A 22,855-nucleotide genomic window follows, 5' to 3' on the forward strand; every position below is an offset into this window, starting at 1 on the left:
AGGCGGTCCTGTAGTCAGCTGCTACTCTTGTTCCAACCCAGTAATAATTAGTCATATTCAACTAATCAACTTTAAACACTTGTTTAGTTGAATCATATCTGTTAGTGCAGTTCACTTTTTTTTAATGAAGAAAGACTAACTAGTGTTTGTTCAATTCGTTGTCTATCAGGTTTTCTACCGCTCGTTTCATCAAACTGTGAATCACTGAGTCACTTTCTCAATGAAACTTCCCTCACTTTTTTTGTGTCCTCTCTCCTCGCACCCTTCTCAAGACGTATCGGAGAAAGTCTGAACGGGGGGAGGCCCTCCTCGGATACACTCGAGCAGGAGGCGGGGAGCTGGAATGTGAGGAATTGAGGTACAATGAGTTGAGTTATTACAATGAGTTGACTGTTATTACAATGAGTTGAGTTATTACAATGAGTTGAGTTATTACAATGAGTTGAGTTATTACAATGAGTTGAGTTATTACAATGAGTTGACTGTTATTTGACTATGCTGCCCATTTACAGCTTTATTCTGCCGCTAGTTGAATCATTCATTTATAGTTTTCTTATACAGTTCGTTGAATCATCCATGTATAGTTTATCTTCACCACTAGATGGCAGGCTTTCCCTTCTCCAGTAGCAGACACAGTCAGACAGACACAGTCTTTAAGACTGCCGTGATTCAGGGGCCTGGGCCTTCAGTGAAGTCCTACACAGTCCCACCCGAATTAATCCACCTCTTATTACCATCATTATGATGCCATGGCTCTAGACACTATACATTTAGACAGAAATGCAGTATAACCAGGCGTTGCATTACCTTGAAATTGACATTTTTATTCAGAGAATTGCAGGGGAAGAGTACAATACCTTTTCATTGTGGAGCTTCGTTGCCCTGCTCGCTTGTTCGTTGAGCTGTAGATCCACTCGAGTGTCCCCAAAAGTTTTCAAAAGCACCATTGTTTGTAAGTGCCCAGCCGTACTTTGGTGTCTCGTTGCTGCCTTGGTTAGACAAGTCAGGTTTGCAAAGCCAGTGTGTCTCCAAACACCAAATCGATCACTTGCAAATAATAGGCATTCCCAGCAGTACAGTTTGCAGTGCTTCTCGGAGCCTGTCTTTGTAGCGTCGGCTTTGTAGCGTCGGCGTCTACCTCTCTTGACAATGTCTAACTTTTACATTTACATTTACATTTAAGTCATTTAAGACGTTTATCCAGAGCAACTTACAAACTTTTCTTGAAAAGAATGGCGTTATAATTATATCCTCGACCAAATCGATATCTTCTCCTTCCGCCATTGTGGGTTGAAAAAACAGTTTAGTAGTACGCAAATTAATTTGTTGATCAATTTCAGTTTCCTAGTTCTGAGACCTGCCCATATATGACCTGCCTCTCAATATTGGTAATCCAATCAAAAGACATGCAGGCACCACACCTGCTAGCTGGCTCCTGTGTAACACTGGAGCCAGCCAGCAGGCGTATAATAGCCAACTCTAAAGCTGATTGGTTGACACTAAATTTGAATTTCCATTCACTTTAAGCTACAAGCGCCCGCACTGTTGATTCTGAAGGCCTGAGGGCAGATTTTAGAACCCTGGCAACACATGATGGCTGAATATGATTGGATAAAATATCTAACATAAAGACCAGCCCTCCAAATCTCAACCTGGGGCTGGAAGCAGTGCAACCAAGAGGAACGCTATGAAATGAAGAGTGTAACTCTTACTCTGGGGAATAATTTAATACATATTTGTGGGAAAATATATTTAAAAAAAATTATATTCTGATGATGTTTAGGCCAGCAGAGAAGGCCTTGCTGGCCCTGACGGCCCACCACTGAAATAGAGCCAGTGCTTGATAAAGCGCCATCGAGTCACATATGTTTTGATGGAGAACTGCATTACGCATTGGTCTTATCCTCATGCCTGCCTGTGTGTCTGAAGAGAGAGAGAGAGAGAGTACATGATATAAGATGAGAGAGATACAGAGAGAGAGAGAGAGAGAGAGGGAGAGAGATAGAGTGAGAGAGAGAGAGAGACACACAGAGAGAGAGAGACAGAGAGAGAGAGAGAGAGAGAGAGAGAGAGAGAGAGAAGCCTACCTAGGCTAGGTATGTAACATTGAGGAGCAGAGCGCAGCAGCACTTATGCAGCGATGCGCACGTTGCAGCCGTTAACATTCCTCGTGTGTTCCAGTTCACAAATGTAGTCAAACACTGCCGACCATTCGTCATCTGGCAACCACCCACAACAATCGGATATTACTTTCCTTCTTCTCTTAGTTTATGACCATTTGTGTGGTCAACCCCGCGGTCTAAAAGTGGAGCCCCGAGGATCTCGGATCGGCGCGCTCCTACAGGGACTCGGAGGCGCGCCCGGGGCTTCCAGATTTTTGCCCGGTTTCGTCGCAGCGGAGACCGATGCCTCGAATCGCCGAGACCGGAGAGGGTCTCAACGGTCTAGAACGCCAGTGACGAGGGGTCGTCTGGCGCCACAGAACACCTTCCTAGACACAATTGCAAACCGTTTTGATGGGACCCGTAAGTGACCACTCCACTGGCGCCTTTCTGCCAGGTGTCGCGCATACCCACAAAACGCTATGCGCGTCAAGTTTAGGAAATGTTTTCAAACACATTTTATTGTAAAAAAAATGTTTAAATAAGAATATGCAACCCTTATGTAGCATTATATTATAAGAACGTGTCTCGAGGACCTGAGGTGTTCTGATGCGTTGATGTTTATCTAGGACAGGGCTCTCATAGTTACATGAGTTACATGAGTTTTCATAGTTATATGAGTAACATAGTTAGCCGGTTTTCGATGTTCCTTTAACATGACTGTAGTTTGACAGGGCCATGTATTACATCCCAGGAGGCAAGATCCTCTTTATCCTCATATAAATGTGTCTTACCAAAACGAATCAGATAGATGACTAGCTGAACTAGGGGTGAATTGAAGATAGATTACCTGGGATGTGCATATAGGCTAAATGAAGTCCAACATACATTGAGACAGATGCAGTCTCCCAGGTAGCCCTGTCTTGCAGTCAGATGACCACATCGCCCTCTAGTGGCCTCATGGGTGGAATATTATTCATATTATTCATCATTTTTATAATTAATCAATAAATATCATTTTTTTTTTAACGCCTAAAATACGGTGTTTTTGTGTTAAACGGTTTGTTATATTTCAGTGTTGTGTGATGTATAAAAAGTGTAATATTGGGATACAAACTCAAAATGTAATACATTTCAACTCTATATGTGACATGGTACAGGTGTCTTCTTTTTTAAAGCCCATAACCATGTGTGTGAGGTGGATACTGTTGTTACAAAGTAGACGACCATGAAACACTGTTTGTGACCCTGGTTCAGCCCACTGCAGTAAATGAATTAGCAAAGTCTTGTGTACTGGATTTCCCCATGGCTTTCAAACTCCATAATATTACAGGGTGTGTGTGTGTGTGTGTGTGTGTGTGTGGGGGGGGTGTGTGTGTGTGTGTGTGTGTGTGTGTGTGTGTGTGTGTGTGTGTGTGTGTGTGTGTGTGTGTGTGTGTGTGTGTGTGTGTGTGTGTGTGTGTGTGTGTGTGTGTGTGTGTGTGTGTGTGTGTGTGAACCCCTCCCTTGCAGTCTCTTATATGACGGCATGGCAGCCTAACACTGAAATTGAGAGATTGACTTCCCATAATTCCTTTGTGTCAAAGTGTGGCCTTTGGTCTATGGGTGATTAGTGTGTGACAGGTGAGGGGTGGTGTAGGTAGGTAGGTGTTGACATAATATGACAGTCTCAGGACGGTTTCAAAGCCCAGTGTAATGTCAGCACTGAGACAGTCTCAGGACGGTTTCAAAGCCCAGTGTAATGGCAGCACTGAGACAGTCTCAGGACGGTTTCAAAGCCCAGTGTAATGGCAGCACTGAGACAGTCTCAGGACGGTTTCAAAGCCCAGTGTAATGGCAGCACTGAGACAGTCTCAGGACGGTTTCAAAGCCCAGTGTAATGGCAGCACTGAGACAGACTCAGGACGGTTTCAAAGCCCAGTGTAATGGCAGCACTGAGACAGTCTCAGGACGGTTTCAAAGCCCAGTGTAATGGCAGCACTGAGACAGTCTCAGGACGGTTTCAAAGCCCAGTGTAATGGCAGCACTGAGACAGTCTCAGGACGGTTTCAAAGCCCAGTGTAATGGCAGCTCTGAGACAGTCTCAGGACGGTTTCAAAGCCCAGTGTAATGGCAACACTGAGACAGTCTCAGGACGGTTTCAAAGCCCAGTGTAATGGCAGCAGTGAGACAGTCTCAGGACGGTTTCAAAGCCCAGTGTAATGGCAGCAGTGAGACAGTCTCAGGACGGTTTCAAAGCCCAGTGTAATGGCAGCAGTGAGACAGTCTCAGGACGGTTTCAAAGCCCAGTGTAATGGCAGCTCTGAGACAGTCTCAGGACGGTTTCAAAGCCCAGTGTAATGGCAACACTGAGACAGTCTCAGGACGGTTTCAAAGCCCAGTGTAATGGCAGCAGTGAGACAGTCTCAGGACGGTTTCAAAGCCCAGTGTAATGGCAGCAGTGAGACAGTCTCAGGACGGTTTCAAAGCCCAGTGTAATGGCAGCAGTGAGACAGTCTCAGGACGGTTTCAAAGCCCAGTGTAATGGCAGCACTGAGCCAGTCTCATTACAGTTTCAAAGCCCAGTGTAATGGCAGCAGTGAGACAGTCTCAGGACGGTTTCAAAGCCCAGTGTAATGGCAGCTCTGAGACAGCTTTTCACAACACTGCACATGCTGGAGAAGGGTTGACGTTGTACTTGCTGTTCCTCACGTGTGCAGCCGGGAGGCTGTGTTTGTGTTTGTCTCAGAGAGCTAAAACAGAATAAGAGAGGGAGAGAGAGTAAGACAGACTCAGAGACCTGTCAGTGTGGTGCTCGGACAACAATCTGTCCCTCAACATCTGTGAGACCAAGGAGCTGATCGTAGACTACAAGAGAAAGAGGGGAGAGCACGCCCCCATCCACATTGACAAAAGCTGGAGCGGGTCGAGAGCTTCAAGTTCCTTGGCGTCTACATCACCAAGGACGTAACATGGTCCACTCACACCCACACAGCCGTGAAGAGGGCACAGCCCCTCTTCCCCCTCAGGAGGATGAAAACATTTGGCATGGGCCCTCGGATCCTCAAAAAGTTATACAGCTGCACCACCGAGAGCATCTTGATTGGCTGCATCACCGCTTGGTATGGCAAATGCACCGCAAAGCACTACAGAGGTTGGTGTGGACAGCCCAGTACATCACTGGGGCTGAGCTCCCTGCCATCCAAGACCTCTATATATTCTTTATGTCATCTCGCTCTCTCGCTCTCATGCTTCCAACTGCTGGATGAGGCAGCATTGTAATATCAAGCATAATAATCTCTTCCATTGACTTCAAATCAGGAGCCACGTGCCTCAGTGTACCAGTGCTTCTGAATGTCTGTCTATAAACACAGCACAGTATCTTCTTCTTCTCTCTTCCCGTGATACCTTACTGTTGGTGGCTCCTGGATTGACAGATCTCTAGGTCTTGGTGTTTAAATCCAAGGCAAATGAGATGGATACCACAGAAATAATCTGTGATAATCCATTCATGTGCAGAGATAGGAATGGATTATAGCAGATTATCTTCTAGCGTCCTGTCCATCTCATTGAGTATGGACATTACTAGGATCACCTGTTGTCATGGTTACTAAGGTGGGGTAGTCATTGAGTATGGATGAGATCAGATGGGAACCACAGCTGTGCAGCAACTTTAGATATTACTCGGATCACCTCTTTTCATTGTAGCTGAGGTGGGGTAGTCATTGTTTTTATCCCCATCAGAGATTAAAAGCATTACATTTTTGGCCATTTCTTTCCCTCCCTCCCTCCCTCCCTCCCCCTCCCTCCCTCCCTCCCCTCCCTCCCCTCCCTCCCTCCCTCCCTCCCTCCCTCCCTCCCCCTCCCTCCCTCCCTCCCTCCCTCCCTCCCTCCCTCCCTCCCTCTCTATATTATACACATTCTTCACAGTGAGTGCCCCAGTCCTACATATCCTATTTCTGTAAAGGACTCAACCTCCTGCAGAGTGAATTGTTCTCCTGTAGAGCCCCTAAAGCCTACTAATCAAACAACTAAATTACCCATAGAAATATTCAAGAGGGCGTATCTCCGTCAAGCGCCAGGCAGCGCCACTCAAATCCCCCTACCACCCTTGACTCAAACAGGAACTGCATGTATATGTAATTGATGTCTTGACTTCATTCATGCATGAATTAACACAGTTCTGTTTGTTGCCTTTGGCCCCTGATGCCCTTAATTTAAGCCAAGCTATGTGATTTGTTAGGTTTGCTCTTTCATTCCCATACTCAGCCAGAGACCCGGCTTGGAGCAAAAACACAGCCTCATCGCCCTTACCATCACAAAGACTCACAAGGTCTTGCAAGTAATCCAGAGAGAAATATGATTCAACTTCTATACAAAGTTCAAAGGAGCTCTCTTTGATGTTCTTTATCCCAAATAGCATTTGAAACTCGTCCCGTCTGTCTCTCTTTCTCTCTCTCTCTCTCTCTCTCTCTCTCTCTCTCTCTCTCTCTCTCTCTCTCTCTCTCTCTCTCTCTCTCTCTCTCTCTCTCTCTCTCTCTCTCTCTCTCTCTCTCTCTCTCTCTCTCTCTCTCACTCTCTCTCTCTCTCTCAGACAGTAACTTTGTCCTGGGTAACGCCCAGGTGCAGTCGCTCTACCCCATCGTCTACTGCTCGGACGGCTTCTGCGAGCTGACCGGCTTCGCCCGCGGTGAGCTGATGCAAAAGAGCTGCAGGTGTCACTTCCTGTACGGCTCGGACACCAGCGAGAGCCTAACCACTCAGATCCAAAAGGCTCTGGACGAGCGGCAGGAATTTAAGACTGAGTGCATCCTGTACAAGAAGGGGGGTAAGGAAGGGAACCATCTGGGTTCTAGTTGTCAGAGATTAGTCAGTGGTCTGGTTAGACTTTCTCCACAGGTCCCTCAAGGGGTTTCTATGGCTTTTTCTCAAACGCATCTCTTCCCCTTCATCATAGTCATTAGTCTACTTGCTCAGTTGTTTGAGATAATTGCAGATGAAGGAGAGGACAGATGAGCAAGGCCATTGAGACAGAGCCTATATGTTTTACTCCTCTCTGACCTATGGTTGTCTGTGTGTCTGTCTGTATCTCAGGAGAGCAGTTCTGGTGTCTGCTGGACATAGTGCCCATCAAGAATGAGAAGGGAGAGGTGGTGCTGTTTCTGGTCTCCCACAAGGACATCACAGAGACCAGGAAGGACCAGCAGGACCAGGGGGACCATGGACAAGACTCAGACACTGGTGAGGGAGGGAGGGAGGTTCAGATGAAGGGAAAATGGGAGAGAGGGGTTGGAGGGAGAGGGATTGACAGTTACCTGATGAACAATGAATAAGCTAATTACAGTACATCAAAAGGATCTTGTCTCCCTCCACCCCCACCCCTCGGCCTTGTCTCTCCCTCCACCCCCACCCCCTCGGCCTGCCGGTCCCCAGACGAGGAGACGGGTCTGGAGGTGCACCAGATCACCCGCCCCCCAGGCTTTGACCACAACCGCCGGCGTAGTCGGGCCGTACTCTACCAGTTGTCTGGCCACTTGCAGAAACAGGACAAGAGCAAACTCAAGATCAACAACGTGAGTACACTGTAACACATGGATGGACATTTGCAGTTAGCTACTGGAATTATATAGAACTGTAAAGAGCGATGCATTATGGGGGGTCTGTTAGAGCTCTGCGTCGCACGACACATCCCCGTATCACCCAGTTAGCAACATGTTTGTCCTATACATCTCACGTCATCCTATCATCACTCTTATATTCTCCAATACAGCCCATATCTCATCCTATCAACACTCTTATATTGTCCAATACAGCCCATATCTCATCCTATCAACACTCTTATATTGTCCAATACAGCCCATATCTCATCCTATCAACACTCTTATATTGTCCAATACAGCCCATATCTCATCCTCTTATATTGTCCAATACAGCCCATATCTCATCCTATCAACACTCTTATATTGTCCAATACAGCCCATATCTCATCCTATCAACACTCTTATATTGTCCAATACAGCCCATATCTCACCCTATCAACACTCTTATAGTGTCCAATACAGCCCATATAAGCACCTATAAACATCAAACCACCACTCCTATGGGTAATCACTTCCTCAACATTTCAATGGCGAAGGTGCATAAAGATGTAGGAATTCAGACAATGACGTCATTGTTTTTAGCACTACCCACATAGTTTTTAAACATACGGTGCCCCATATGGTTCAATGTGCCAGTAAATCAGCACAATTTACTTTTTCGTTTTTTTCCAAACTGCCATCGTCTTGGAGCTAGAATTTTTTTTAAACATTTTTAATTTCACCTTTATTTAACCAGGTGGGTTAGTTGAGGTAGATAGATGGGCTGTTTACAGATGGGCTATGCACAGGTGCAGTGATCTGTGAGCTGTTCTGACAGCTGGTGCTTAAAGCTAGTGAGGGAGATATGAGTCTCCAGCTTTAGTGATTTTTGCAGTTCGTTCCAGTCATTGGCAGCAGAGAACTGGAAGGAAAGGCGACCAAAGGGGGAATTGGCTTTGGGGGTGACCAGTGAGATATACCTGCTGGAGCGCGTGCTATGAGTAGGTGCTGCTAGCAGAGATTTGTAGATAACCTGTAGCCAGTGGGTTTGGCAACGAGTATGAAGCGAGGGCCAACCAACGAGAGTGTACAGGTCGCAGTGATGGGTAGTATATGGGGCTTTGGTGACAAAACGGATGGCACTGTGATAGACTGCATCCAATTTGTTGAGTCGAGTGTTGGAGGCTATTTTATAGATGACATCGCCAAAGTCGAGGTTCGGTAGGATGGTCAGTTTTACGAGGGTATGTTTGGCAGCATGAGTGAAGGATGCTTTGTTGCGATATAGGAAGCCGATTCTAGATTTAATTTTGGATTGGAGATGCTTAATGTGAGTTTGGAAGGAGAGTTAACAGTCTAACCAGACACCTATGTGTTTGTAGTTGTCCACGTATTCTAAGTCAGAGCCGTCCAGAGTAGTAATGCTGGACGGGCGGGCAGGTGCGGGCAGTGATCGATTGAATAGCATGCATTTAGTTTTACTTGCATTTAAGAGCAGTTGGAGGCCACGGAAGGAGAGTTGTATGGCATTGAAGCTTCTCTGGAGGTTAGTTAACTCTTGAAACTCCCCATCCCGGATCCGGGATCGTGACTAAAGCCTCAGGCTCATTAGCATAACGCAACGTTAACGATTTCTGAAAATCGCAAATAAAATTAAAATAATTTGTTTGCTCTCAAGCTTAGCCTTTTCTTAACAACACTGTCATCTCAGATTTTCAAAATATGCTTTTGAACCATAGAAATGGACTAATTTGTGTAAGAGTATGCAAAGCTAGCATAGCATTTTGTGTAGCATGTAGCACGCAACATTTTCACAAAAGCCAGATAACCAAATAAATAAAATCATTTACCTTTGAAGAGCTTCTGATGTTTTCAATGAGGAGGCTCTCAGTCACATACCAAATGCGCAGTGTTTCCTGAAAGCGTCTGTGTGTAGGAGAAATCGTTCCGTTTTCTACATTGCGCCTGGCTACTGAAACGAACCGAAAATGCAGTCACCTACAACGTAAAACTTTTTCCGGATTAACTACATAATATCGACCGAAACATGGCAAACGTTGTTTGGAATCAGTCCTCAAGGTGTTTTTTCACATATCTCTTCATTGACATGCAGTTCGTGGAAGCTTGCATTCCTCTCTGTATTCCTTGGAAAAATACTGCCAGGTGACTTTTGCGCACCAATTTCGGCGCAGGACACCGGGCGGACACGTGGTAAATGTGGTCTGTTATGGTCAATCTTCCAATGATCTGCCTACAAATACGTCACAATGCTGCAGACACCTTGGGGAAACGACAGAGAGGGTTGATTCATTCCTCTTGCGTTCACAGCCATATAAGGAGATCATGACAAACAGAGCCTCAAAAATCCTTGTCATTTCCTGGATGCCATCTCATCTTGGTTTTGCCTGAAGCTCACGTTAAAGGGCACGCACAGAGAAGATCTTTGTATTTCTGGACACGTCAGAGTGTTTTCTTTCGAACAGTAGCAATTATATGCATAGTCGAGCATCTTTTTGTGACAAAATATCTTGTTTAAAACGGGAACGTTTTTCATCCAAAAAGGAAATTGCGCCCCTAGAGTTCCAAGAAGTTAACACAGTGTCCAAAGAGGTGCCAGAAGTATACAGAATGGTGTCGTCTGCGTAGAGGTGGATCAGAGAATCACCAGCAGCAAGAGCGACATCATTGATGTATACAGAGAAGAGAGTCGGCCCGAGAATTGAACCCTGTGGCACCCCCATAGAGACTGCCAGAGGTCTGGACATCAGGCCCTCCGATTGGACACACTGAACTCTATCAGAGAAGTAGTTGGTAAACCAGGCGAGGCAATCATTTGAGAAACCAAGGCTGTCGAGTCTGCCAGTAAGAATGTGGGTATTGACAGAGTCGAAAGCTTTGGCCAGGTCGAAGTATATGGCTTCACAGTAAGGTCTCTTATCAATGGCGGTTATGATGTCGTTCAGGACCTTGAGCGTGGCTGAGGTGCACCCATGACCAGCTCTGAAACCAGATTGCGTAGCGGAGAAGGTACGGTGGGATTCTAAATGGTCGGTAATCTGTTTGTTAACTTGGCTTTTGAAGACCTTTGAAAGATAGATATAGGGTAGGATAGATATAGGTCTGTAGCAGTTTGGGTCTAGAGTGTCACCCCCTTTGAAGAGGGGGATGACCCGCGGCAGCTTTCCAGTAACATTCTGGGATAGATATAGGTCTGTAGCAGCTTGGGTCTAGAGTGTCACCCCGTTTTGAAGAGGGGGATGACCGCGGCAGCTCTCCAGTCTTTGGGGATCTCAGACGATACGAGAGAGAGGTTGAATGGGATCATAATAACCCTTTTGTTAGTAGCCGTGGTTCAAGATCTGTTTGTGCTGTATATCTAACTCCTATGATCATTATCTGGCCGTTGGGTGACTGGCTCTGGGATCGGTCTTGTTCGTAAGGATAAACCCTTCAGTCATGGACTTACTTAATTACATAGGCCCATCCCTCCGTTGGGAGCAGAGGTCATCAGGGCTTCTGTCCATCTCACTCTGTTCTTGGCCGTCTTCTCCAGATCCTTCCGTCCTATACCGGTTCTTTCTGTTCTTGGCCGTCTTCTCCAGATCCTTCCGTCCTATACCGGTTTTTTTCTGTTCTGGGCCGTCTTCTCTAGATCCTTCCATCCTATACCGGTTCTTTCTGTATCTGTCTCAAGATCCCACATGGTCTTTATTCATTCAGTGTATCATTTTTATTTACCTCTATTATAATGTCTTGGTGTTTGCCTTCGTGTTGTTATGATGTGTCATTTTCTTCTCCAGAGTATGTTTGGGGCGACCACCAACCCCATCCCTGAGTACAAGGTGGCTGCCACCCCAAAGTCTCGCTTCATCCTGCTACACTATGGGACCTTCAAGGCGGGCTGGGATTGGCTGATCCTCCTGGCCACTTTCTATGTGGCCATCACCGTGCCCTATAACGTTTGCTTCACCGTGGTGGAGGGGCGGGACGAGGGGGCGGCTCCGGGCTCGCAACCCCCCAGTTACAGCGACATCTTGGTGGAGATTCTGTTCATCATTGGTAAGAGTGAAAAAACCCACCCTCACCCTACCCCAGAACGTTACCCCGCCCCTCACCCTACCCCAGAATGTTACCCCACCCTCACCCTACCCTAGAACGTTACCCCGCCCTCACCCCCACCCCAGAATGTTACCCCACCCTCACCCTACCCCAGTATGTTACCCCACCCTCACCCTACCCCAGTTTGTTACCCCACACTCACCCTACCCCAGTATGTTACCCAACCCCCCTCCCAGTATGTTAACCTACACTCACCCTACCCCAGTATGTTACGCACCCCCAGTATGTTACCCCCCAGTATGTTACCCCACCCTCATCCCCCCAGTATGTTACCCCACCCTCACCCTACCCCAGTATGTTACCCCACCCTCATCCTACCCCAGTATGTTACCCCCCCAGTATGTTACCTCACCCTCACCCTACCCCAGTATGTTACCCCACCCTCAACCTACCCCAGTATGTTACCCCACCCTCACCCTACCCCAGTATGTCACCACCCAGAACGTTACCCCACCCTCACCCTACCCCAGTATTTTACCCCCCCCCCAGTATGTTACCCTACCCTCACCCCCCAGTATGTTACCTCACCCTCACCCTACCCCAGAATGATACCCCACCCTCACCCTACCCCAGTATGTTACCCCACCCTCACCCTACCCCAGTATGTTACCCCACCCTCACCCCCCAGAATGTTACTCCACCCTCACCCTACCCCAGAATGTTACTCCACCCTCACCCTACCCCAGTATGTTACCCCCCCCTCACCCTCCCCCCACCCCCCACAGAATATTTCCCCACCCTCACCCTACCCCAGTATGTTACCCCACCCTCACCCCCAGAATGTTACTCCACCCTCACCCTACCCCAGAATGATACCCCACCCTCACCCTACCCCAGTATGTTACCCCACCCTCACCCTACCCCAGTATGTTACTCCACCCTCACCGTACCCCAGAATGTTACCCCACCCTCACCCTACCCCAGAATGTTACCCCACCCTCACCCTACCCCAGAACGTTACCCCGCCCTCACCCCCACCCCAGAATGTTACCCCACCCTCACCCTACCCCAGTATGTGCTCTGGATAAGAGCGTCTGCCAAATGACTTAAATGTAAATGTAAATGTATGTTACCCCACCCTCACCCTACCCCAGTTTGTTACCCCACACTCACCCTACCCCAGTATGTTACCCCACCCCCTCCCAGTATGTTAACCTACCCTCACCCTACCCCAGTATGTTACGCACCCCCCAGTATGTTACCCCCCAGTATGTTACCCCACCCTCATCCCCCAGTATGTTACCCCACCCTCACCCTACCCCAGTATGTTACCCCTCCCACCCTAGAATGTTATCCCACCCACACCCCAGAATGTTACCCCTCCCACCCTAGAATGTTATCCCACCCACACCCCAGAATGTTACCCCTCCCACACCCCAGAATGCTACCCCTCCCACACCCCAGAATTTTATCCCACCCACACCCCAGAATGTTACCCCTCCCACACCCATACCCCAGAATGTTACCCCTCCCACCCCAGAATGTTACCCCTCCCACACCCCAGAATGCTACCCCTCCCACACCCCAGAATTTTATCCCACCCACACCCCAGAATGTTACCCCTCCCACACCCATACCCCAGAATGTTACCCCTCCCACCCCAGAATGTTATCCCTCCCACCCTAGAATGTTATCCCACCCACACCCCAGAATGTTACCCCTCCCACACCCCAGAATGCTACCCCTCCCACACCCCAGAATTTTATCCCACCCACACCCCAGAATGTTACCCCTCCCACACCCATACCCCAGAATGTTACCCCTCCCACCCCAGCATGTTACCCCTCCCACACCCCAGAATGTTACCCCTCCACACCCCAGAATGTTACCCCTCCCACAGCACAGAATGTTATCCCACCCACACCCCAGAATGTTACCCCTCCCACCCTAGAATGTTATCCCACCCACACCCCAGAATGTTACCCCTCCCACCCTAGAATGTTATCCCACCCACACCCCAGAATGTTACCCCTCCCACCCTAGAATGTTATCCCACCCACACCCCAGAATGTTACCCCTCCCACACCCCAGAATTTTATCCCACCCACACCCCAGAATGTTACCCCTCCACACCCCAGAATGTTACCCCTCCACACCCCAGAATGTTACCCCTCCCACACCCCAGAATGCTACCCCTCCCACACCCCAGAATGTTACCCCACCCACACCCCAGAATGCTACCCCTCCCACACCCCAGAATGTTACCCCTCCACACCCCAGAATGTTATCCCTCCCACACCCCAGAATGTTACCCCTCCGACAGGTCAGAATGTTACCCCTCCCCCACCCCAGAATGTTATCCCTCCCACACCCCAGAATGTTATCCCTCCCCCACCCCAGAATGTTACCCCTCCCACACTCCAGAATGTTACCCCACCCACACCCCAGAATGTTATCCCTCCCCCACCCCAGAATGTTATCCTTCCCACACCCCAGAATGTTATCCCTCCCACACCCCAGAATGTTACCCCTCCACACCCCAGAATGTTATCCCTCACACACCCCAGAATGTTATCCCTCCCACACCCCAGAATGTTATCCCTCCACACCCCAGAATGTTATCCCTCCCACACCCCAGAATGTTATCCCTCCCACACCCCAGAATGTTACCCCTCCCACACCCCAGAATGTTATCCCTCCCACACCCCAGAATGTTACCCCTCCCACACCCCAGAATGTTACCCCTCCACACCCCAGAATGTTACCCCTCCCACACCCCAGAATGTTACCCTCCCACACCCCAGAATGTTACCCCTCCCACACCCATACCCCAGAATGTTACCCCTCCCACCCCAGAATGTTACCCCTCCCACACCCCAGAATGCTACCCCTCCCACACCCCAGAATTTTATCCCACCCACACCCCAGAATGTTACCCCTCCCACCCCATACCCCAGAATGTTACCCCTCCCACCCCAGAATGTTATCCCTCCCACCCTAGAATGTTATCCCACCCACACCCCAGAATGTTACCCTCCCACACCCCAGAATGCTACCCCTCCCACACCCCAGAATTTTATCCCACCCACACCCCAGAATGTTACCCCTCCCACACCCATACCCCAGAATGTTACCCCTCCCACCCCAGCATGTTACCCCTCCCACACCCCAGAATGTTACCCCTCCACACCCCAGAATGTTACCCCTCCCACAGCACAGAATGTTATCCCACCCACACCCCAGAATGTTACCCCTCCCACCCTAGAATGTTATCCCACCCACACCCCAGAATGTTACCCCTCCCACCCTAGAATGTTATCCCACCCACACCCCAGAATGTTACCCCTCCCACCCTAGAATGTTATCCCACCCACACCCCAGAATGTTACCCCTCCCACACCCCAGAATTTTATCCCACCCACACCCCAGAATGTTACCCCTCCACACCCCAGAATGTTACCCCTCCACACCCCAGAATGTTACCCCTCCCACACCCCAGAATGCTACCCCTCCCACACCCCAGAATGTTACCCCACCCACACCCCAGAATGCTACCCCTCCCACACCCCAGAATGTTACCCCTCCACACCCCAGAATGTTATCCCTCCCACACCCCAGAATGTTACCCCTCCGACAGGTCAGAATGTTACCCCTCCCCACCCCAGAACGTTACCCCGCCCTCACCCTACCCCAGAATGTTACCCCACCCTCACCCTACCCTAGAACGTTACCCCGCCCTCACCCCCACCCCAGAATGTTACCCCACCCTCACCCTACCCCAGTATGTTACCCCACCCTCACCCTACCCCAGTTTGTTACCCCACACTCACCCTACCCCAGTATGTTACCCCACCCCCTCCCAGTATGTTAACCTACACTCACCCTACCCCAGTATGTTACGCACCCCCCAGTATGTTACCCCCCAGTATGTTACCCCACCCTCATCCCCCCAGTATGTTACCCCACCCTCACCCTACCCCAGTATGTTACCCCACCCTCATCCTACCCCAGTATGTTACCCCCAGTATGTTACCTCACCCTCACCCTACCCCAGTATGTTACCCCACCCTCAACCTACCCCAGTATGTTACCCCACCCTCACCCTACCCCAGTATGTCACCACCCAGAACGTTACCCCACCCTCACCCTACCCCAGTATTTTACCCCCCCAGTATGTTACCCTACCCTCACCCCCCAGTATGTTACCTCACCCTCACCCTACCCCAGAATGATACCCCACCCTCACCCCTACCCCAGTATGTTACCCCACCCTCACCCTACCCCAGTATGTTACCCCACCCTCACCCCCCAGAATGTTACTCCACCCTCACCCTACCCCAGAATGTTACTCCACCCTCACCCTACCCCAGTATGTTACCCCCCCTCACCCTCCCCCACCCCCCACAGAATATTTCCCCACCCTCACCCTACCCCAGTATGTTACCCCACCCTCACCCCCCAGAATGTTACTCCACCCTCACCCTACCCCAGAATGATACCCCACCCTCACCCTACCCCAGTATGTTACCCCACCCTCACCCTACCCCAGTATGTTACTCCACCCTCACCGTACCCCAGAATGTTACCCCACCCTCACCCTACCCCAGAATGTTACCCCACCCTCACCCTACCCCAGAACGTTACCCCGCCCCTCACCCCCACCCCAGAATGTTACCCCACCCTCACCCTACCCCAGTATGTGCTCTGGATAAGAGCGTCTGCCAAATGACTTAAATGTAAATGTAAATGTATGTTACCCACCCTCACCCTACCCCAGTTTGTTACCCCACACTCACCCTACCCCAGTATGTTACCCCACCCCCTCCCAGTATGTTAACCTACCCTCACCCTACCCCAGTATGTTACGCACCCCCCCAGTATGTTACCCCCCAGTATGTTACCCCACCCTCATCCCCCCAGTATGTTACCCCACCCTCACCCTACCCCAGTATGTTACCCTCCCACCCTAGAATGTTATCCCACCCACACCCCAGAATGTTACCCCTCCCACCCTAGAATGTTATCCCACCCACACCCCAGAATGTTACCCCTCCCACACCCCAGAATGCTACCCCTCCCACACCCCAGAATTTTATCCCACCCACACCCCAGAATGTTACCCTCCCACACCCATACCCCAGAATGTTACCCCTCCCACCCCAGAATGTTACCCCTCCCACACCCCAGAATGCTACCCCTCCCACACCCCAGAATTTTATCCCACCCACACCCCAGAATGTTACCCCTCCCACACCCATACCCCAGAATGTTACCCCTCCCACCCCAGAATGTTATCCCTCCCACCCTAGAATGTTATCCCACCCACACCCCAGAATGTTACCCCTCCCACACCCCAGAATGCTACCCCTCCCACACCCCAGAATTTTATCCCACCCACACCCCAGAATGTTACCCCTCCCACACCCATACCCCAGAATGTTACCCCTCCCACCCCAGCATGTTACCCCTCCCACACCCCAGAATGTTACCCCTCCACACCCCAGAATGTTACCCCTCCCACAGCACAGAATGTTATCCCACCCACACCCCAGAATGTTACCCCTCCCACCCTAGAATGTTATCCCACCCACACCCCAGAATGTTACCCCTCCCACCCTAGAATGTTATCCCACCCACACCCCAGAATGTTACCCCTCCCACCCTAGAATGTTATCCCACCCACACCCCAGAATGTTACCCCTCCCACACCCCAGAATTTTATCCCACCCACACCCCAGAATGTTACCCCTCCACACCCCAGAATGTTACCCCTCCACACCCCAGAATGTTACCCTCCCACACCCCAGAATGCTACCCCTCCCACACCCCAGAATGTTACCCCACCCACACCCCAGAATGCTACCCTCCCACACCCCAGAATGTTACCCCTCCACACCCCAGAATGTTATCCCTCCCACACCCCAGAATGTTACCCCTCCGACAGGTCAGAATGTTACCCCTCCCCCCACCCCAGAATGTTATCCCTCCCACACCCCAGAATGTTATCCCTCCCCCACCCCAGAATGTTACCCCTCCCACACTCCAGAATGTTACCCCACCCACACCCCAGAATGTTATCCCTCCCCCACCCCAGAATGTTATCCTTCCCACACCCCAGAATGTTATCCCTCCCACACCCCAGAATGTTACCCCTCCACACCCCAGAATGTTATCCCTCACACACCCCAGAATGTTATCCCTCCCACACCCCAGAATGTTATCCCTCCACACCCCAGAATGTTATCCCTCCCACACCCCAGAATGTTATCCCTCCCACACCCCAGAATGTTACCCCTCCCACACCCCAGAATGTTATCCCTCCCACACCCCAGAATGTTACCCTCCCACACCCCAGAATGTTACCCCTCCACACCCCAGAATGTTACCCCTCCCACACCCCAGAATGTTACCCCTCCCACACCCCAGAATGTTACCCCTCCCACACCCATACCCCAGAATGTTACCCCTCCCACCCCAGAATGTTACCCCTCCCACACCCCAGAATGCTACCCCTCCCACACCCCAGAATTTTATCCCACCCACACCCCAGAATGTTACCCCTCCCACACCCATACCCCAGAATGTTACCCCTCCCACCCCAGAATGTTATCCCTCCCACCCTAGAATGTTATCCCACCCACACCCCAGAATGTTACCCCTCCCACACCCCAGAATGCTACCCCTCCCACACCCCAGAATTTTATCCCACCCACACCCCAGAATGTTACCCCTCCCACACCCATACCCCAGAATGTTACCCCTCCCACCCCAGCATGTTACCCCTCCCACACCCCAGAATGTTACCCCTCCACACCCCAGAATGTTACCCCTCCCACAGCACAGAATGTTATCCCACCCACACCCCAGAATGTTACCCCTCCCACCCTAGAATGTTATCCCACCCACACCCCAGAATGTTACCCCTCCCACCCTAGAATGTTATCCCACCCACACCCCAGAATGTTACCCCTCCCACCCTAGAATGTTATCCCACCCACACCCCCAGAATGTTACCCCTCCCACACCCCAGAATTTTATCCCACCCACACCCCAGAATGTTACCCCTCCACACCCCAGAATGTTACCCCTCCACACCCCAGAATGTTACCCCTCCCACACCCCAGAATGCTACCCCTCCCACACCCCAGAATGTTACCCCACCCACACCCCAGAATGCTACCCCTCCCACACCCCAGAATGTTACCCCTCCACACCCCAGAATGTTATCCCTCCCACACCCAGAATGTTACCCCTCCGACAGGTCAGAATGTTACCCCTCCCCCACCCCAGAATGTTATCCCTCCCACACCCCAGAATGTTATCCCTCCCCCACCCCAGAATGTTACCCCTCCCACACTCCAGAATGTTACCCCACCCACACCCCAGAATGTTATCCCTCCCCCACCCCAGAATGTTATCCTTCCCACACCCCAGAATGTTATCCCTCCCACACCCCAGAATGTTACCCCTCCACACCCCAGAATGTTATCCCTCACACACCCCAGAATGTTATCCCTCCCACACCCCAGAATGTTATCCCTCCACACCCCAGAATGTTATCCCTCCCACACCCCAGAATGTTATCCCTCCCACACCCCAGAATGTTACCCCTCCCACACCCCAGAATGTTATCCCTCCCACACCCCAGAATGTTACCCCTCCCACACCCCAGAATGTTACCCCTCCACACCCCAGAATGTTATCCCTCCCACACCCCAGAATGTTATCCCTCCCCCACCCCAGAATGTTATCCCTCCCACACCCCAGAATTTTATCCCTCCCACACCCCAGAATGTTATCCCTCCCACACCCCAGAATGTTATCCCACCCACACCCCAGAATGTTATCCCTCCCACACCCCAGAATGTTATCCCTCCCACACCCCAGAATGTTATCCCTCCCACACCCCAGAATGTTACCCCTCCCACACCCCAGAATGTTATCCCACCCACACCCCAGAATGTTACCCCTCCCACACCCCAGAATGTTATCCCTCCCACACCCCAGAATGTTACCCCTCCCACACCCCAGAATGTTATCCCTCCCACACCCCAGAATGTTATCCCTCCCACACCCCAGAATGTTATCCCACCCACACCCCAGAATGTTATCCCTCCCACACCCCAGAATGTTATCCCTCCCACACCCCAGAATGTTATCCCTCCCACACCCCAGAATGTTATCCCTCCCACACCCCAGAATGTTATCCCACCCACACCCCAGAATGTTATCCCACCCACACCCCAGAATGTTATCCCTCCCACACCCCAGAATGTTATCCCACCCACACCCCAGAATGTTATCCCTCCCACACCCCAGAATGTTATCCCTCCCACACCCCAGAATGTTATCCCTCCCACACCCCAGAATGTTATCCCTCCCACACCCCAGAATGTTACCCCTCCCACACCCCAGAATGTTATCCCACCCACACCCCAGAATGTTACCCCTCCCACACCCCAGAATGTTATCCCTCCCACACCCCAGAATGTTATCCCACCCACACCCCAGAATGTTATCCCTCCCACACCCCAGAATGTTATCCCTCCCACACCCCAGAATGTTATCCCTCCCACACCCCAGAATGTTACCCTCCCACACCCCAGAATGTTATCCCACCCACACCCCAGAATGTTACCCCTCCCACACCCCAGAATGTTATCCCTCCCACACCCCAGAATGTTACCCATCCCACACCCCAGAATGTTATCCCTCCCACACCCCAGAATGTTATCCCTCCCACACCCCAGAATGTTATCCCACCCACACCCCAGAATGTTATCCCTCCCACACCCCAGAATGTTATCCCTCCCACACCCCAGAATGTTATCCCTCCCACACACCAGAATGTTATCCCTCCCACACCCCAGAATGTTATCCCACCCACACCCCAGAATGTTATCCCACCCACACCCCAGAATGTTATCCCTCCCACACCCCAGAATGTTATCCCACCCACACCCCAGAATGTTATCCCTCCCACACCCCAGAATGTTATCCCTCCCACACCCCAGAATGTTATCCCTCCCACACCCCAGAATGTTATCCCTCCCACACCCCAGAATGTTACCCCTCCCACACCCCAGAATGTTATCCCACCCACACCCCAGAATGTTACCCTCCCACACCCCAGAATGTTATCCCTCCCACACCCCAGAATGTTACCCCTCCCACACCCCAGAATGTTATCCCTCCCACACCCCAGAATGTTATCCCTCCCACACCCCAGAATTTTATCCCTCCCACACCCCAGAATGTTATCCCTCCCACACCCCAGAATGTTACCCCTCCCACACCCCAGAATGTTATCCCTCCCACACCCCAGAATGTTATCCCTCCCACACCCCAGAATGTTATCCCTCCCACACCCCAGAATGTTATCCCTCCCACACCCCAGAATGTTATCCCTCCCACACCCCAGAATGTTATCCCTCCCACACCCCAGAATGTTATCCCTCCCACACCCCAGAATGTTATCCCTCCACACCCCAGAATGTTACCCCTCCACACCCCAGAATGTTACCCCTCCCACACCCCAGAATGTTACCCCTCCACACCCCAGAATGTTATCCCTCCCACACCCCAGAATGTTACCCCTCCCACACCCCAGAATGTTATCCCTTCCACACCCCAGAATGTTACCCCTCCCACACCCCAGAATGTTATCCCTCCCACACCCCAGAATGTTACCCCTCCCACACCCCAGAATGTTATCCCTCCCACACCCCAGAATTTTATCCCTCCCACACCCCAGAATGTTATCCCTCCCACACCCCAGAATGTTACCCCTCCCACACCCCAGAATGTTATCCCTCCCACACCCCAGAATGTTATCCCTCCCACACCCCAGAATGTTATCCCTCCCACATGTCAGAATGTTACCCCTCCCACACCCCAGAATGTTATCCCTCCCACACCCCAGAATTGTATCCCTCCCACACCCCAGAATTTTATCCCTCCCACACCCCAGAATGTTACCCCTCCACACCCCAGAATGTTATCCCTCCCACACCCCAGAATGTTATCCCTCCCACACCCCAGAATGTTATCCCTCCCACACCCCAGAATGTTATCCCTCCCACACCCCAGAATGTTATCCCTCCCACACCCCAGAATGTTATCCCTCCCACACCCCAGAATGTTATCCCTCCCACACCCCAGAATGCTATCCCTCCCACACCCCAGAATGTTATCCCTCCCACACCCCAGAATGTTACCCCTCCCACACCCCAGAATGTTATCCCTCCAACACCCCAGAATGTTATCCCTCCCACACCCCAGAATGTTATCCCTCCCACACCCCAGAATGTTATCCCTCCCACACCCCAGAATGTTACCCCTCCCACACCCCAGAATGTTATCCCTCCACACCCCAGAATGTTACCCCTCCCACACCCCAGAATGTTACCCCTCCCACACCCCAGAATGTTACCCCACCCACACCCCAGAATGTTACCCCTCCGACAGGTCAGAATGTTACCCCTCCCCCACCCCAGAATGTTATCCCTCCCACACCCCAGAATGTTATCCCTCCCACACCCCAGAATGTTATCCCTCCCACACCCCAGAATGTTATCCCTCCCACACCCCAGAATGTTATCCCACCCACACCCCAGAATGTTACCCCCACACCCCAGAATGTTACCCCTCCCCCACCCCAGAATGTTATCCCTCCCACACCCCAGAATGTTATCCCTCCCACACCCCAGAATGTTATCCCTCCCACACCCCAGAATGTTATCCCTCCCACACCCCAGAATGTTATCCCTCCCACACCCCAGAATGTTATCCCTCCCACACCCCAGAATGTTACCCCTCCCACACCCCAGAATGTTACCCCTCCCACACCCCAGAATGTTACCCCTCCCCCACCCCAGAATGTTACTCCTCCACACCCCAGAATGTTACCCTCCCACACCCCAGAATGTTACCCCTCCCACACCCCAGAATGTTACCCCTCCCACACCCCAGAATGTTACCCCTCCCACACCCCAGAATGTTACCCCTCCCACACCCCAGAATGTTATCCCTCCCACACCCCAGAATGTTATCCCTCCCACACCCCAGAATGTTACCCCCCCCCCACCCCAGAATGTTACTCCTCCACACCCCAGAATGTTACCCCTCCCACACCCC

The 22,855-nt window shown here is 51.0% G+C and overlaps 1 pseudogene; it reads left to right on the forward strand.

Annotated features, from left to right (window-relative positions):
* The first annotated feature begins 6,764 nt into the window (after positions 1–6,764).
* The window catches only part of LOC135531199 (potassium voltage-gated channel subfamily H member 8-like), a 63,329-nt pseudogene continuing 47,238 nt past the window's right edge, over positions 6,765–22,855 (forward strand).

Source organism: Oncorhynchus masou, unplaced genomic scaffold (genome assembly GCF_036934945.1).
Source record: "Oncorhynchus masou masou isolate Uvic2021 unplaced genomic scaffold, UVic_Omas_1.1 unplaced_scaffold_1550, whole genome shotgun sequence".
In the NCBI taxonomy this organism is placed as follows: domain Eukaryota; kingdom Metazoa; phylum Chordata; class Actinopteri; order Salmoniformes; family Salmonidae; genus Oncorhynchus; species Oncorhynchus masou.